Source organism: Mytilus californianus, unplaced genomic scaffold (genome assembly GCF_021869535.1).
Source record: "Mytilus californianus isolate M0D057914Y unplaced genomic scaffold, xbMytCali1.0.p SCAF_6, whole genome shotgun sequence".
Taxonomy (NCBI): domain Eukaryota; kingdom Metazoa; phylum Mollusca; class Bivalvia; order Mytilida; family Mytilidae; genus Mytilus; species Mytilus californianus.
Window position 1 is genome coordinate 100,759,669 of NW_026262712.1, and position 15,025 is coordinate 100,774,693.

At 32.0% G+C, this 15,025-nt stretch overlaps 1 long non-coding RNA gene across 1 annotated transcript; it reads right to left on the reverse strand.

Annotated features, from left to right (window-relative positions):
- Positions 1-2,522: 2,522 nt before the first annotated feature.
- On the reverse strand, positions 2,523-11,583 carry LOC127704246 (uncharacterized). Its single transcript, XR_007983199.1, has 4 exons — positions 11,486-11,583; positions 8,983-9,066; positions 8,360-8,536; positions 2,523-2,607 (listed from the first exon to the last, which is right to left on the reverse strand). It is a non-coding gene; the product is annotated as an uncharacterized LOC127704246 (long non-coding RNA).
- Positions 11,584-15,025: the final 3,442 nt, after the last annotated feature.

Sequence of the window (15,025 nt, forward strand, 5' to 3'; positions counted from 1 at the left end):
TCATTGTTTTACGGCGACCTAGATGATTAGCTGGTTGATGGTTGTCTCAATGGCAATCATACCAAATCTTTTTAGTTTTATAAATATCGACAATTTTGAAGCTTAGTCAATTATTTACTCTTGATATTTGAAGAATAAACATGAATACACTTTTTGTCTTCAATTCGCAGACAGGAAGTATGATGCAAAATGTTTTGAATTTTTAAAATATCTATATTTATATATTGTACGTTTATGAGGAATAATCACTTACATATTATATCAGGTTTTAATTCTAAATTAAACAATTTAAAAAAAACTACATGTGCATTGTAATATTAAATGTAGTTTTCTTGATAAATCTAATAAAATTGAGAATGGAAATGGGGAATGTGTCAAAGAGACAACAACCCGACCATAGAACAGACAACAGCAGAAGGTCACCAACAGGTCTTCAATGCAGCGAGAAATTCCCGCACCCGGAGGCGTCCTTCAGCTGGCCCCTAAACAAATATATATACTAGTTCAGTGATAATGAACGCCATACTAAACTCCAAATTGTACACAAGAAACTAAAATTAAAAATAATACAAGACTAACAAAGGCTAGAGGCTCCTGACTTGGGACAGGCGCAAAAATGCGGCGGGGTTAAACATGTTTATGAGATCTCAACCCTCCCCCTATACCTCTAGCCAATGTAGAAAAGTAAACGCATAACAATACGCACATTAAAATTCAGTTCAAGAGAAGTCCGAGTCTGATGTCAGAAGATGTAACCAAAGAAAATAAACAAAATGACAATAATACATAAATAACAACAGACTACTAGCAGTTAACTGACATGCCAGCTCCAGACTTCAATTAAACTGATTGAAAGATTATGTCTTCATCATATGATTATCAGGCACAATCCTTCCCGTTAGGGGTTTAGTATCATACCATCATAACATATATGAGAAGAACATAACCCGTGTCATGAATGTTTTGTACAACTGAAACCAAATGAGGAGAAAATATCAGTCAATAATAGATTTCGTTAGATCAATTGCAAGTTCTAGCAAAATAAAAATAAGAGTAAAATATATAGGGCTTTTTGTAAATTTATAGTATTACAGTTAGGAATTTTTATTTCTATTTCCTTCTATTAATCTGTATTTTTTTCCTTTTCGTTTTGTGCCTTAATTGTACAAGTAGTTCAAGTATTCGCTTCGGTTAACCCTTTGCTTTTCTTTTCTTTTTTTTTTTATTTAAGAATTGAATGCTTCTTTTTGTAAATTTATTGGGGCGTAAAAGCGTTGACTGAAGTACATTTTGTATGAAGCGCTTTAGCTTCATTCTAAAAATGTGCGAACTGTCAACGCTTTTACAACCCTATACAATTACTAAAAGAAGAATTCGATACTGATAATTACATTTTTTTGCTAGGATCATGAAAACACGATTTCTATCAACTTTTCTTTATTTGACCTGTGCACTTTATTGTGGAAGGTCGTGTCATCATGAATGTTACATTTCATTTTGAAGTGAAGGTTATTTTCAGAATGACGCGAGATTGCTATTAGCCAATTAAAATCACGTATTATAACGAAACATACATGTAATGTAATTATTTACTTTTAAAACGTTTATTTTTATATAGATTTACGACCATTAGTGCTAAATTATCTCAAGACATTAATTCTAAATAATATTAGCTGGATTTTCCCCATAAGTCATATTTAAGATAATGAGGATTAGATAGTAAAAATAATTACAGTCTCTGATATATGTTTTAGTTCTGGTATTAATGTTTAATCAAAAATGTTTTAATTATAATTTGATTATGTTTAAGCAACGAGGAAATACACTTCTTTTTGTACTTATCGTGTATCAAAACGACAAGGGCCACATGAGGAACAGGATATGTTTACCAATCAGGGGTACAAGATGTCACCCTAGTTTTTATTTAGGATCGTGTTGCTATAGTTTTAGTTTTGTTTATGTAGTGTTTTGTAGATTGTTTGTCGTTTTTAGTTTTTTTGGTCAAGGTGTTGTCTGTCTTGTCTGATGTTTTATATTTATATTCAAAAATGTTCTAGGGCAGAACTGTCCAAAATGTTCCAGGATGAAAATATCAAAGTTTGTTTTAAAAAGATAGAACTATTCAAAAACAGGTGATGGTAATAAACTAAAAATAAGAAACAACATAGAACAATAGAATTCGACCTAGAACAAGTTTTAAAGCAGAAAAAAACGACTATATAAACTAACAGAAAGAAGTAAAGACTGTCAAAACGATTAAATGGTTGGGATTTTAACTATTATTAATGACCAGCGTCGTCTAATTGACCAAAAGGTTAATGTAATCACATCTTATACTAATATTCTGTTTACTAATTTCAATTGCGAACAAAGAGTAAAAAATCAAACGATAACTGATGCAAACCAATATACATTTCTTCGTATTTTATTTCCGGTTCACTAATATCACTGCCACATGTTCGTTCCTCCAGTATTTCTCCATTCCCAGTGACGCTTTATTCAAGAGATATTCTATTTGTTCAATAGTATATTTGCAGCTTATCCCGTTCTCTTCGTGGAGGTACAATCGTTCTCCTTTTTGAAATTCCCTGGTTAAATCTAATTGTCCTATAATATTAATAATATGAACTCAATAGATATATTTAAATAAGAGAGATATGATAAGTGCTAAAATAGAACAATTTATCGACCTTTAAAAAATAAAATAAATTATTGATACAAAATTAATGTAATTGGATGATATAGTTTAGACACTTTGATGCAGACATCACATATATGTCACTATATAATTTCTGATGTTAAAGACATAACATCGACATATTTGACACAGAATGACCTTTTTGTATTGGTAAAATGATATCTTTTTGAGTATTGCAGTGACTAAATATATATAATCATCAAAAAATCTCAGCATGAGGCTATTTTGGGCAGTTTTTGTAGTTGTAAACAAATAATAGTATGTAAGACGAGATGAAAAATAACTATTAATATCTGACAGACTAATAGTCTTATGCACTTCTGCAGGATGCTATTTGATAGATTATCATAATGGCCTAAAATGCTTCATAATATCTTCTTATTTTAGAAAAACCTTAGAAAAAATCGCACATAGGACGTGCTCTTCTCCTGGAAATCTGGAAGATATCTTCTTTGTTTTTGCCATTGAAACGTTCAAAATGTGTTCGCTTCGCTCCGCTCGGCAACATTCCTGGCGTTGCGCCCCATTAACCTGGATCCTCTCTGTTGTTCAAATTTTTATATTATGTAATATATGCTCAGTCTTATACGATTGGAATTAAGAACACCGTAGTTTGCCATTCAGGTTTGCCACAAAATACTGTTGATATTCATCAATATCTAAACACGAATATGATGAATGTAACGCCATTGGTTTACGTTTAGCTTCAAATGTCGTTGACCTTAACGCGGCATATAAACAGGGCCTACAAACTTTCGAACTTAAAACCAAAATGATCTCTCAAGATAAAGCATATAAATATTTGTCATACCGCTCGTTAAAAACTGTTAAAAAGACGTGTTTCATTCTTGACGTAAAACGCGTGCATGTCAAATGTTTTTGACTATCCTTCAATTCTTTTGTCCTTTTGTAATATAATAATTTAACTTTTTTATTCTTTATTAATTATTTTCTCATTGTTTTTCTTTCTTAATCATGTTAATGATTTTGAATCCCGCTGAGAAAACGATATCGGTTTTGCTGGTGCAAACATACAGTTCATATGTTGTTTGGGTATATTTAAGAGGGTTAAAACATATACATATAGAGCAATCCCTGCGTTAACATAGACAATGCAATTTCCCATAGGCCGAAACTGTGCAACGTTTACTATGAAGTTTCGTAAAAAATTATATCCTAGAATGGAAAGTTCATATGCACTACTATTTCATTCAAAGGTCAAAACATAGGGCTGTGCAGCATATTTTCAACATATATGCCCCGAACATCTAAAAGTTTAAACTTATACTTTATTGAGGTATTTTAGGGTTATCGACGGGACAAAAACACCCCAACAACAATATTCATCAAGGATCTATGAGATTCTATGACTGCAAAGAGTAAATATAAGCACTTCTAAACAATTCAAATTACAAATATGCATACATTAAGAATTTACTTTGCATACAGGGCTTTAAGCAAACTATGCATACTGTCAATCTTCGTTAAATATTAATAAACCTTAATAATTGAGTTAATTTCATTAAAATCTCTGAAGATTAACCAGATTTGGGGAAATTCTACATGTTCTCTGTTTTTCCCCAATATAGTCATTGTATCGATATCAGAATGTTATTGAAGATGTATTACTAGATTCTTCACTAAATATTTGTATACTTCCAATGTGTTGAACATGCTTTTAATGTGGAGCCCTCTTGAAAATCATTCCTTTCTTTGTCTCGCGAATCCCGTTGAAGGATTAATATAGATGTGCAAGTGCAAACAAGCATGCAGTCCTTACATTGTCCTTACATTTAAGAGATAAAAAGTACACTATTAAAATTATTGTACAGGCATTGCCTTGTTATTACTTTTTACTTTCTTCATGTAAAATTGTATTCGTGTCAAGAATCTGAGGACAAGTTTGGGTCCTTCTTACACGTTACTGCCGAATTCAAGTTACGTTTCCTTAAATAAATGAAAACTGTATCCTCTTTGTAGCACCCGTTAGTAAATACAAACGTATTTCCTTTCAAAAACGTAAACGTTCCTGAGCACCTAAGATCACCCCCGGTTTTTAATGGGGTCCGTGTTGTTCAGTGTTTAGTTTTCTATATTGTGTTTTGTATACTGTTGTATGTCTTTCTGTCATTTTTCGTTTTTTTTTTGCGATGGCATTGTCAGTTTGTCATCGACTTGTGAGTTTGAATAGACTGGTTCCCTGTCCTTTATCTGTTTGGCTCTGATAGATATAAGTATGTTGCAAGGGAGAGGACCAGCCTAGAGTTTGAATATTCCTGTGTTATCTTCCGTCTCTCTTTTAGAAATTTCATTACGCGATGTCGAGTTCCTGGATAATAATCAGCGAGATCGCTCGAGGATAAAAGTTTGTGAAGTTAAAAAAAAGTATGGGCTTATTAGTATGGGCTATCAAAAGGGTCTTACCCAAAGACCAAAGCCAATTTTGCATGTGGGATTAGCAACCTTAGATAATGATTACGATTACAGTTTCTGATAATAGGGAGAACCATTCATTTTTTTTAATGGCAAATTGAGAAAAAAAAACTATCAAATCTATAAGCCGACTTTACTAAACATCATGTCAAGACTAATGACGTCGCGTACGGTTTTGGTGTTAGTTTTTGGTATAACATTAATTTGACGTATTGTTCATGTATTGCATACATAACGTCGTAATTCTTTCATTTCTTTTATCTGCTTTTGATAGTTTCCGGATAACACTTTTATTAGTTGAAGCGTGTATTTCATCACCTGTATTAAAGGTTAATTATCAATTATTGAAAGCAAATTCAAAATTTAAAACAACAAAAATAATCTTATCTAATCTAATTTTTCAACTGCTAATAAAAGGAAATTTAATCTCAACTATGAACAAGTAAACGGATACAGTAATTAATTTTAATTAGATTCGATAAAAATCTGTTAAGAAATTGTTTCCAAAAATAAAATCTCAAAAATCATGGTTTTGCATGAAATATTTGCGACGTTAGGCATGCACTACATGTCAAGTTAAACCGAACGTAACGTCAAAACGAGTAAAAAAGCATGGTGTGACATTATGACTAGACAAAAGTAGTCGCTGACTGTGTCGTTAATATCCTCGAAATATAGTCGAAAATGGGTTCAAATAAATCCCTATTATAATTTTTTGTGCTATAATTTCAAATTTATTTCCCCTCCAAAATTGTTTTACATGACTTATCATACTTTTAACTAAAATGTTAAAAAAACGGCGTTTTGTGACATTTTGACAAGACACAAACAAAAAAATCGTGTTTATTTTCTTTTTAATATTTTATCTTGAAACTTCTACATATTTTTTTTCATACACTTATAAACATCTTTTCACGTTTAAACAAAATTTCAGATCGAAAAAAAGACCGCAAATGCCTATTGTTTTTCATTAGCCACTTAACAAATACGCCGAAAACGTCAAAAACGGCAAGTGTGACATTTCAACGGATTTAATAAAATAAACAATATAGGACATAATTTAGACAATAATAACCAGTGGAAGACAGTTTTATATTTATTTTATAATTTTGAAAAAGAAGGGTGGATATGTAAATTGTGATTTGTGTCTGCAGCATTCGTCCGAATTTTGAAGAGCTCTTTATAAGATGACAGATTGGTGTGTTGTGACAGAAATAAAAAAAAATCAAATCATTGTAAATTCTGCGACGATCTTTTGAAATATTGTAACAAAACTTTTTAATTTTTGTTTCTTGTCATATACGGAATAAAATGATATATTATTTTCGGAATAATCTATTCTGATTATTTTTTAATATTACTTTTACCTTCTCCCCTGCTCATATTTTTTTTTCTCGGCTTGTCCACAAAACAAAGTGAACTTTTCGTCCTGGTCAGACGCGTCCAGTTAACAAGGACGTCATAAGTAAAACATACGTCATTAACACCAAATACTGCACTTTCTAGGAATTATTATATATTATACCACTTTTTAAAAAATATTTTAAATAAAGATGAGAATAGCATTAAAAAACGCTGGTCATGTGTTGCGTGTCACTTGTCCACACGCCCAAAAATCCGTGTTATTAGGGATTATTCGAGTTACAAAATGAAAAAGTATTGATTTTAAGGCATATTCCATTTTTACTTTTAATTACGCTTATTTTGATATATACATACCCGAAACTTAGAACAAATACAATAAAGGCGAACTGGAAAGCAAAACCTGTATTATCACCAAACACCGTGTGCGACGTCACTACAGAGTATATTGAGGTTTTCTCCTTATTTTTAAAAGTTTTTGACTGAAAAATTGGCGGCGACAAACCAAATTTAGTTTCTTTATTGTTCAGAGGATTGACAATAATAACAGAGTCCGCAAATGAACTTTCAAAATAAGGTGGCACTGTACATGTCTACTCTTGTATAGTTCCTGAGCTTGAGCAGGTACATGTATTTGAGGTGTGCTTAGCAGTTATAGCTTTTTGCACTCTTACACTATTCAATCATTTAAAAATAGAGTTGTTACAAAGACGAAAAACATCTTTTTCAACAGAAACGTTACTCTTTGACATTGAAGCAAAATAGTTGTTGCTTTCTTTATAAAATGTTTTGCTAGAGAGAGTCATTTTACTTCGAAATTTTGAATATCAAATTTTTTACAAATGAAAAGAAATTATTGGACATATATGTCCCACATACAAAAACGTCAAAGAACATCGGTTCCAAAAAATATTGCAAACGGCTCTAGATTCTAACTGTCTGTTTATACGAATCGATTTTTTTTCAATTAATATCCTGTACTGACTGCGTCGTGTATTCACATGGATATGGATTAATTCCTAAAAGTTTTGCCAAATACAGCTAGGGTAATCTATTCTGGGGTAGAAAATCCTTAGTTTTTTCCAAAAATTCTAAGTTTTGTAATACATGAGCTGCGTCGGATAGAAATCGACCATATGCAAATGAATATCAATACATCTTTTTTCCTATTTTGGGTTGAAAACATCTCTACGGAAAGTCTGTAACTGTTTGAAAATTGAGATGGTATAAGAACCCTAAGCCTACAAAACAGACCAAAATTTATATTGTATTTCGTATTTGAATGTTTCAAAAGCAATCAAAGTCTTATACATGTATGTTTACGTGCACTTGCATAAGGTCGATTTCTATCCGACGCAGCTCACATTATAATGGCGATCAGTTGATGATACTGAATTGCCAAAAGTAAACAATTACATTCGGCCAGAAATTTGCAACCATTGCGCATTCTGATATATCTACTGAATCTTGTCAAATTCACTACAGCAAATCTTGATCCAATCTAAGTGATAATTCTCTAGATTCAGCAATGCAATGGTTGTCGTTGGTTGCTGTCTGTCACATTTTTTATTTTCGGTTACTGTTTTGTCATAAATCAGGCCGTAGGTTTGTTCGTTTGAATTTTTTCACATTTTATCATGTTTGGGTCTTTTATAGCTGACTTTACGGTATGGGTCTTGCTCTTTTTAAAGACTATATAGTGACCTATAGTTGCTAAAATACACATCATTTGGACAAAATATCCAAGCTTATGAATAAGGACGAGAGCATGTCAAAAATATTTTAAGCCATGTAGTAAAAACGATCGAAAACAAAATATATACAGACAGGCACAAAAAACTTAAGTCATATTTATTTTATACAAACCTATGTGAACATCACAATTCTCTATTGCCTCTATCCACGCATTCACGTAGCTACAATTATTTGACCTTGAATTCACAACCAATTCATTCTTAATTTTGAACTTTGATATATCAATATTAGCATTCATTTCCCTGTTCAAGCGATGGATGGAATTCAGATGAAAATTTTCGCAGTATCCTACACAAAAAAATATTTATCACAATCAATTTTTAGAAGATAACTAAAGACTAATACAAAAGTGCATGTAAGATATAACAACATTTTATATAATTATTTTGTTCTTAAATGACAGATTTCATATACACAATACTAGCAGTAGATTTTAGTTTGATGTCATTATTAACAGGGTGGTGTAGCCAGTCAAAAAACGGAAAATATTCAACGAACCAGTGGCATACGGCAATGCTGTATTGTTCCTTTTTTACGAGGTTTAAATCATAAGTGAGCAACTTATTTTATAAGTTCATGGACAAATAATAAAAATCAAAGATTTTGACATTTATATATGTTAGTTTAAGCATAATTGTACGTTACGTTAAGGTAAGAAAAATAAAATCAAAAGAGGTTGGAAATGAGATGTGATAAGTTTGTGTACTGTCAAATAAATGGAGACTTATATTTACCTTCCGGATCAAGGTAAGCAAGCTCTATCGTCTGTTTACAAGTAGTGTCTGTGACATCTAATGTAATCAATAATTTGTCTTCGACTGCAACAAAAATTTAACAAATAATTAGCATCAGCAGTTCTGCAATTGAATGAAATAAGTTGTCTGGTATACGTGAATGAAACAAAATTCCAATATTACCAAGTGCGTATTTAGGCGGGGGGCACCCGGCACGACCCCCTCCCCCTTCCCCCCCCCCCCCAAACCCCCTTCTTAAAAAAGATTTTTTGAAAATGTATATAGTAAAGGTAAAATTACAGCCAATTTTGTGTCAAAATAAGGTCCTCCAATTCTGAATTCTCCGGTGCGTACCCTCTAACATCAAATACGGATAACTAACGATAGCTGTGTACAGGTGTTTATATATTATGTCAGCCTCAAAATTATCCATAGTATGAATTAAAATAGTTGGGAATAAATTAAACAGAAGCTATCAAAGATTTGCCATGAAAAAGAAATTTACAAAATGACAAAAAGATAAAGACGTAATCTAAGACACCACTGACGAGGCAATTGATTTAGGATAGGAACAAAAATGTCATGCAACAATGCATGATAGATCTTTCCAACAAAATAAAATAGTTCAACGATTGCCGTTAGTGTTGTTGTGGTTCTTGTTGTATTGTGTGGAGAGAGAAAAAAGAATTACATTGACGTAATATCTGTCTTTCTGTACAATACAATTTCATCTTGTGTGTATGGTTGACTTCTTAATGCTCGTATATAAATGTATTTAGTAGGATATTTAATTGCTCACTGGAATTATTAGGAGGTCATGAGTTTGATCTTCAACATTATTTAACGTTAGAACAAATACTGGCAACATATAAAATAAGTGTGGCAGGTCGTCTTTATTAAATTCATCGTTTTGAAGAAACACATTCAAAATCCAACTTCCCGTTTAAAACTATTACATTGTACAAAGCATATGCAAATGTCTATATTTACACAGTGGTCGCTCATTTCATACAGATACTGATTTTGTATTGGCTGAAAGACAAATGAACTGATCCGTCATATGTTTCCAATTTATGTATACGCATTCCAAAATTACAATTATAAGCTCTGTCATCCTTGTTAATCAAAATAAAATTAAAGAGATGTAATTTGATTGCCAATGAGACAACTATCCCCAAGAGTTCAAATGGCATGGATATAAGCAATCATAGGTCACTAGACTGCCTTCAAAATGAGATCACCCCAGACCGTGTATTGTTTTAGGATATAAAAGACCACGATCTAAACATATGGAACAATTCAAACGAGAAAGCTAACGGCTTAATGTGTATCAATACAATTTACGAAAAACAAATATGGCTAAGTTGAACCAACGACAACCTCTGAATTACTGAAATAAAAATGCGGGGTTAAACATGTGTGTGAGCGCTCAATCTGCCCTCTAACCTGGGACACTGTTTTCACTAATTGCTCGTGTGCTTGTAGTAAAAGTTAAATGTTTTGTTTCTCATTGTAAGTATAAACACGGCGATAATATTTGATGACAAAAGAGGACAGGATTGTGGTTACATATATGTATCCACAGTCATCCCCAAATGTTTATAAACGGTCAGCCGAATCATGATGGCCACAGTTAAACGTCGAAGGGATGGCGTCAAATTTACCATTTAAAACAATTGATACAATAGCTTCATTGTAAGCAGTACACAAAAAAAGGCAGTAACATGTATATTTTATTGAATTTTGGGTTTTTAAAATTCATTCGAGATAAAACCCAAGTGACGATCAAATGTTTAGCAAAATGCGCTCCAGGTTTCGACCCAGTGCTAGAAAATGGAAATTTAATTATAAATCAACGTGTATATTAAAAGTCTAGCGCTGGAGATGTAAAGTACTTTGTATCTGCAGTGCTGGATTTTGCATCTCTCGTGCTGGACTTTATATCCCAAGCGCTTGACTTTAGATATCCAGCGCTTGACTTTAAAAACCACAACTGTTTATCTGTATGAGAACAACATGGCTCCGTACATTTCAGTATGTGAATCTTTGACAGACATTGTGACAGTCCATTGATCGAGATAGCAATAGTAGGTATTGAGATTTCACAACACTCATGCGTCTGTCCCAAGTCAGAAAGTCCTCCAGTTGTTTTATCATGTCATTTCTTTTTTTTTTGTTAAGTAGAGAATTGGTGTTGATTGCAAATTTTGAATTATTTCTGATTCATGTATTCACAATGGTGATGCACTTAACATATTGTATAAACAATTGTCTATTGTTGAAGGCTGTATGTTGCCATATAAATGTCTTTTATTTATTTTCGTCGCTGTTTTGGTGTCTCATTGAAATACAGTTTACCCCAAATGCCCCTTTGTTCAAAATATTTGGTTTTATATGCCAGATGGACAGACGAACAGACAAACAGAAGGAAGGAAGGACGGAAGAAAGGAAAGACTGATGGATGGTCAAGGTCATCACTTCATTCCTTCTTCGCCTAGCGTACCTTGCATAGTGTTTCGTATTTCCAATAGATAATCTAACTGCTTTTCATACGATAAACTCTGCAAACTTCCAAACCATACAATTATTTTTCTATCTGTCATGGTTCTGTGAATGAAAATAATGGGGGGAAAATTACTATTAACTAAATGCTTTTGGAAGCTGAAATCAACTAACACATTCAAGACACGCAAGATGTTTTTTGGAAACATAAATCAGAAATTATAACTCAGTCTAAAAAAAATGGCTGTAAGTAAACGTATTTATTTCAAGACAAATTATTTTTTTTAATAACAAAGAGAAACAAGAAACATTCTTTTTTTTAATCGATGTATTTTTTCTTTTTTATAATTTTCAAAATAAAAACAAGCAAGAATTAAAAAAAACTAAAATGGAATCGCTCCCCTCACGCTAAAAATGATGAACGGTCGGTGGCTGTAAAAGTTTTCACTGGAAGAATTATCATGTTTATATTATTTGCATAATTATGAATTCTTTACCATAATTGGATACACGCGCTTTGGTAATGGTTTTTGTGGGTGGTTACGTTTTTGTAAACAATACAAACAACACGACAGCTTGAATATATATCCATTCGCGATTCTATATTGTCTGCATTGCCTCGAGCTCTGTGTTAGGAAACAATAAATCATAGAAATATGGAAAGAGGGCTACTGTGAGCTCATGAGAGCCAAGCAACGGTCTCCATTTGACAATTTTCCTATCTTAACATAATCATTCAAAAGGATAAGTCCAACTTTATTCAATAAGGAACTATGTGTCGTTTTCGTAGATTTTCCCCTGAAATATTAAAACAAACAAGGATGCAACATTTTCAAGCCAATTAAGATTGAGTCCCTACAGTATACAAACAGAATCTACCCGGGTTTGCAAGCTCATTTTCTGTATCTCTGAAAGACAGAATTATTTTCAGTGTTATCCATAGACATTTTTATAAACATACTAACTTTACTTTTTTCAGTGCTACCATGTATTCCTCTCCGATTGGCTGGATTTCTAATTTATTTCCATATATTATTTTCAGGTTTGCAGCGGTTTTGTTGAGAAATTCTATGAAATAGTGAATCATAATGTTAATGTTTAAAATCTAAGCCAAATACAAGAACATTAGAAAAAGTAGTACATTGTGCAGTAACACGAATAATTCGAGCTGTCGTTTTTAATACTTATTTCCGCAGCTATTGTTGTTGCTAATATGTATCATTGGAAGAAATATGATAGCATCGTTTTTATTCCAACTATATTATAGAATTATAAATCAAAACAAGTGTTCCTTTGTACTGTAGACTAAATCACATGAAAATGATTGTAAACGTTGTTGTAATTCTTTGAATCTAAGTATCTGGCCTAAAATGCAGTATTCATATTGATCAAGAAATGTTTCAGCTTACAAAAAATCGACTTTCTTTTCAAATATTTCAACAACAAAAGAAGATAGTTTAAAAAACACATTTGAAATCCCGCAAATAAATTAAAGAAGATAAATATGCGTTCATCATTACATGAGATATGCCTAGCACGTGCTAATTTATATACCAACCTTTAGAAATATCTACTGGGACGTAAGTAAGAGATTCGTGCGTATTTAAAAGTTTATCTAAGATCAACATTGTCTTGCTTGCATTTCCACTACCAAGGTCAACAACCATTCTCGAATCTTTCAAAATATCTATTAATTCCTTTAAAATACAACTACATTAAAAAAGAAAATGCTTGCCGCACAATTTTATCATCTACCAACTAGAAAAGGTTTTATAAATTTAGAATGTAGCAATTGATTTTTATTAACTTGCATAACAAGATTCAATATCACCGGGAACGTTGATGGAATTTGAATGTTAGATTTTTTTACATTTGTAATAAACGAAAATAAAATAACATTTAAAACAGAATCCGATTGATGCAAATGGTATTCAGCCCTACGCCATGATACATGTGATGACGGAACTGTAAGGGATAGGATGGCTATCTACAAAAGTATATTTCCAGGGCAATTGTATGTAGTTAACATATTTATTGAGAGAAACATGAGATATGCCCACTTATATTGCTTAAAAATGAAATACAGCTATTTGTTATTCATGCCCAATTATATTGCTAAAAATGAACTAAAGTTATTTGTTATTAATGCCCACATTCGAATTTTATCCTAAGCGTTAGCGAGCGATAAAATTAACGAATATCACGGCCCAGGCCATGTGTAAATTTACAACAAACCTATGGCTTCCATGAATTATTTCGATTCTAAGAGGACAAATACGGTCATTAAAAAACTGAAGTGAGAGTGGGTATGTCGTGTGTGGGGCTGTTCTTTTTTACTCCCTCTTAGATAAAGCTAAAAAATTCTAATAAATCTGTAGCTTGCACAAATATTTCGTAAATAACAGCTAGAAAATTTGTTTTTAATTCTTTTAATTTTCAAACCCAACATTTGCCATTTTTGATTTACATGTTTTTCTCGTAATCCAAAGTTGAAATTTCGTTACTAAGGAGCCGCCATGTTGACTTGCTGAAATCAGTAAATATGCAAATAATGTAATACAATAGAAAACAAAACAAAACCTACCTCAAAAATGCATTTTAATGCAATATTATACGAATTTCGATGGTTCACGTAACGGAAAAACCTTTAACTTTAGCGTTTTCATTTGTATGACGTCATGTTTTGAAAGGACTTAAATGCGCCAAAAGCATTAGTGGACTTCCGCGGAATTTTATTTTATTTCGATTTTGTAGATTTCGCCGAGCACTTGTGCATTAATTCTTTTTTGTTATGCATCCGAATAAGAATAAAAGTTCTGTAGTCTTTTTTTTAATTGCAATTTAAAAAATAAATCGGCATAGCGTTTGCAAATAGGTTTCGATACATGTGGATTTATGTGGGAGGTATATTGTAACATCCATTATAAGTATATCTCTGAGTCTGCGCTAAGTATAGATATATCGAGAATTTTATCACGGTGTTGTTTACAAGGCGAAAGAAGCACGTCATATTAGAATTGGTATTAATGCTCACTGTTGTTGCTAAAAATGAATTAAAGTTATTTGGTATTAATGCCCACTAATATTACTTAAAATGAATTAAAGTTATTTTGGTATTTTAATGCCCACTGTTTTTTGCTAAAAATGAATTAAAGTTATTTGGTATTAATGCCCACTATTGTTGCTAAAAAGGAATTAAAGTTATTTGGTATTAATGCCCAATATTGTTGCTAAAAATGAATTAAAGTTATTTGGTATTAATGCCCACTAAAATTGCTAAAAATGAATTTAAGTTATTGGTATTAATGCCCACTAATGTTAACATTACTAAAATGAAAAAAAGCTATTTGTTAGTGTGCCTAGTATCGACCGAATCAAGTCCTTTTTTACAGATTGTTTTATGTTGGACTGTAACACCACTGTCCGAAGTGGTTTGAGGGTGTTGGGCGGTTACAAACCCGTTGAACTCTGCTACATTTGTTTCTGTCAGCAATTATTGTTTTTTTTCGTTCGTTTATTGTTTTAGCTGAATCAGGCCTTT